The following is a 4,594-nucleotide window of genomic DNA, read 5'->3' on the forward strand; positions in this document are numbered from 1 at the left end:
CACATCCCTGGAAAGCCAGTGACAGCATAACCCAAGGAATACAGCATTAGATTATGGAGAATATAATAATATAAGAAAGATTAACTAAAGATATTAGTTTAAAGCAGGGATGGTGTGGTATGCCTCAGTTAGCATCAATGGAAAAACACTGATTTATCCCACAGGGAAACCAGCCACAAAATCACCAGGAGGCGTAGGAGAGCAGCTCCCTGCTTGAATACCAAGAGCTGCCCTCCCCATGGGCGCTCACAGGGATGCCTCAGGCTCACCTTGGTGCTCATGGGCAGCCTTGAGCTCTTCAGACTCCCAGACCGCCACAATCTCCACCTGGGTTGGTAAATATTTCTGGTGCTACTTGGAGATGCTCTGAGCAATATAGACTGCCCAGTGCAGCTGCTTACTTTTTGACAGCTGTAGCCAGTGGTCAGACAAACAGCAGCAACCAGCTTCATGTTGCAGATGGCAGAGTCTGCCCAGAAAACCAAGGCCTTGATCTCTCTGGGTGATGTAGGCAAGTGCTTTCCAAACTCTTGTATACCTTATTGCAAGCTCCTTGGGGACCAGTCCACTACTCAGTTCTTCTTAAAGGGAGATTCAACACAATGGGACCCTCATCTACTTTGGCACCACATAAGCACATACTAAAAGACTGAAGAGCTGGAGAGCTGCCTACTTCAGGAAGTATCTAACAACTGAGAAACACCAGTACAGGGTATGGGCCAACTGGGTCACTGATACTGGGCATTACTAAGCACTTTCCTTAATGATTTATAAATAAAGACATGGAAAGCTGGATCAGTTGTTAAGGTGAGACCTTTTTAATGACTCTAACTAGAGGTAAAAAAAGATGTATAGGGAAAATGTAATTATTTGAGAAATGAGTACCAGGCATCTCCTGAGACGTTGGAAATCTTAGACTTGCTCCATAGACTGGAGGAAGGCAGGCAAGCAGAGCAACAGAACAGGTAATAGTAAAGCAGGGACCTTACTGAAGGACTATACAGCCAGAGCAGACAAACTCAGCCTAAGCTCTAAGCATGCTCCTCTGGCAAAAAATAGCTTCAAGTGCAATGGGAGGAGACACAAAGCAGGAGAGGGATGACTTTCCCCATGTCTGTATTAGTCACATGCTGGGTCACTGCTGCCAATTTGAGCGTCTTTCAGAAAATGATGCTGGATGTTTGGGAAGGAAGCAGAAAGGAACCTTTGAAATGATGTAAAGGCTCTCCAGCACAGGTCTTGAGAGATGTCACCAGAAGGGGAAGTCCACAGGCTGCAGCCCTCAACATTTCATCATCAAACATTCTCCTGGTAGCAAGGCATCTAAAGAACTCCACACACTCAGCTTCTCAAAAAAACCCATTTAGTGGCAATTTCATTTTGGTGTCTGAATATCCTCACGTGGATGATACATCAGTCACCAACAGATTCTTTCAATCTTGAATGGAAAATATTAACATGAACCAATAGCTGGCAAATCAAAGTCATAGAAATTCCAGTTGGAAATTTATCCATATTTTATATTTTTATCAGTGTTTGTCATTAGATATTGAAGAAAATTACCTACAAAATCGGAGGATACCTTCATCTCTTGAATTACTCAGATCACAGTTAAAGTCCACCCTGGAAGACAGTTTTTGCTAGCACACATTACTGAACTCTATCCAGGAGTAACTGCAAAGTGAAGTGGTCTGTGATGTACAAGGAATCAGACTCAATGACTCCCTTGCAGGTTTGGCAGTGTTGCAATAATACCAGTAATCTAAAGGCAACTGTGTTTTCTCAGTCTTTGGCAGGCAAAAGCAGGCAGTCAAGCACCACCATGCCACCCAGCTGGTAGAGTTAAGATTTCCTCAGAAGGACAACTATCCCATTAATTACCCCAATGCTGCTCATAATGGTCTTCTCCTAAGCCTTCTGGAAAGTCAGTTTTAAGCTGCAGTAGACTGACTTTGAGAAACAAATAACTGCTTCTCAGGCCTATGGTTTGTGGTCTCATTTTGAATCAATCAGTGCAGCACACAGGTGGTGGAGGGAAGCATTCTAGCCCAGGGCAGGAGGACTCAGTGAGCACAGCCAAAATAAACTTTTATGTCCCAGCTGACATCTGTGGGAATGGACAGGTCTTTCATAACGTGGGACATACACTATTTATATAAAGGGATCCCTAACCACTTTAGTATTTATTATTTTTTAAAAGAAGCTGGATACTGCAAGGGGGAGCGAATATGTTTTCGTACCTCAAGAATATTACTCCTTTACATGACACCAGCATTTTAACAACTCATTTATATTCTCTTGTCTAGAGAAGGAGGCATTTATTTACCAGCAAATTCCTATTATTTCTAAGGAATCAGAGAAGAATAACACTTCTTCGTTTCTTACTCATGTTGATTTTGTAAGTTCTTCCATGCATGTCAGTTTTTGAGGATTTTTTTTCCCTTCAACAGTGGTTCATGGACATCTAATCTTCAGCTGAATCTGTAATGGTCTTAGAGAACTGCTGGATGACATGGTCCAGACCTTAAGCCTTACATAACTCAGGCTCACTGCTGATTGAATATATATAGCTGCAATTTATTTTGCACATTCAAATTAGGAATATAAGGAAAACTTTTCAAATTATAAGGCTGAACACCATTTTTACAGATGGCTTTTTCTGCCAGCGGACAATTTGTTCTCCTCATATAAACATTAGAAAAGTGTAAGCATCTGCTCCTAATTAGTTCCCTTGCACAAGTTACCAATGCACATAACTCACACTTCCTCATGATCACTGCTGAGACCTGAGATGATTAGTTTGTTTGCACACTGCTCCCTGGAATGAGACAAAGCTGAAGACCTGGAATCACAGCTGTTCTCTCTTCACCAGAAATCAAACCTAATTTTATTGGAATGATGAAAATTGCCAAGATCAGATGACCCTGGGAAGCTAACACAAGTTAATTGGGCCCCAGTTGACCTTAATGCAACCACATGAATTTGGGGAAAATCTGGCCAGTATTTGATTAATTTGTTTATAGAACATGTTGTTTGAATGATTTTTCTATGTTAAAGTAGGTCTTCTTACCCAGTAAATTGTTTGCACGTTTTACCCCTTAAGCCATTGTAGCTTCCTCACTGTAGCTGGGACAAAGCCATGGTACATCTTTCAGAGTACGTTTAGCTGTAACCCTGCTCTGCCACCTAACACCTGAGCTTTAGATCCAGAGCAAATTAGGTTTTGGTTCTGGATATGGTATAAAACCTTGTCACACTCAAGTGACACAGAGAATCAACAGGGCCATCCAGCAACTATTTCTTTCTCTACAGGTGATTAGAGTACTGTATGGTATAAATCTTTCCAGAAACCCTCACTCAAACTCATCTTTAATGTTTTCAGTGATGTTATCAAAGCTTTATGTGATCCTTAAAAGTTTCCAGAAATGTTTCTCTGGAAAGAATTTTCCTCAAACATTTTTTCAAACAAAAGAAAAAAACATAGAGTTCAAGCCTTCCTATATTTTAATATCTGACAGAAATATCTCATATGCCTTGTACCAATACGGATCCAGTTAACAAAAGTGTAGTGAACCTCAGAAACCCCCCCTCTCTATACAACAGTACAGTCACATTCACCCACCATATATGATCATATTGATCATCAACATACTCAAACTTTATTTATTTAAGAGCTAAACCAAAATGTTTCCTAAGCCTGGCACCTTATGTATGGTATCGTCTGACTTTATTGTTCATAAAGTAGTATAAAGAACAGCATTAAGAGAAGCTCAAACTTTTTGTAACTCTTCACATTTTATCATCAATTAAAGTGGCCACTCTTGTATATATTTAAAAACAAATAAATTTAAAAATATTGTGACAAAAAAATCTTACAGTCTAATGCCACATTAGCAAGAAACTACATCTTAAAGGGTGTGGAGCTTCTAATTACACCTGTCTGAAGGAAAATTTCTTTGCAGTAGTCAAAAAACCTTCCAAAGCACTTAAGTATCATTAACCCCGTTTTTAAAACAGGTAATGATCCCAAGAATGGAAGAACAGAAGATTCTTAACTCAATATCATCCAGCATACCATTATTGACTCCAGTTATTCAGACCCTGCTTCATTCTCTGCTCACAGAAATACTGCTCTTTTTCCAAGAATGTGTAATAACCCATATGCTGAGGTGGTTTTATTTTCCAGAGATGAATGTTTTCTTAATCTTACCTTCCTCGAATGCAGATAAAACTAGGTATGCTGCATAAAACAAAAGCACCAGAATCAATGAAATCAGTTCCTTTGCAATTGTGTCTCATGGATGAGTGACTTTGATATCTAAAATTTTATTACAACTGAGACATCTGTAAGGGGTTTTCCCCCATATGGATTCTCTCATTTCTAATAATGTGCACTCTTTTTCTTCTCTTTTCCCTACTGTCATGATTTTCTTTCACCTGACCATCTGCTCTGAGAAGCTTGCTTATCTTAAACATCTTTACTCCTCTGACAAATCGTGTGGAAGTCAGCCAATGAATTCAAAAGGTGTCAGGGACACACACAGACATATACACATACACACAATCCTCTTCTCTGCAAGAAATAAGGGCTCAT

Source organism: Pezoporus wallicus, unplaced genomic scaffold (genome assembly GCF_028554395.1).
Source record: "Pezoporus wallicus isolate ANWC-B61680 ecotype Strahan unplaced genomic scaffold, APGP_CSIRO_Pwel_v1 contig_5524, whole genome shotgun sequence".
Taxonomy (NCBI): Eukaryota; Metazoa; Chordata; class Aves; order Psittaciformes; family Psittacidae; genus Pezoporus; species Pezoporus wallicus.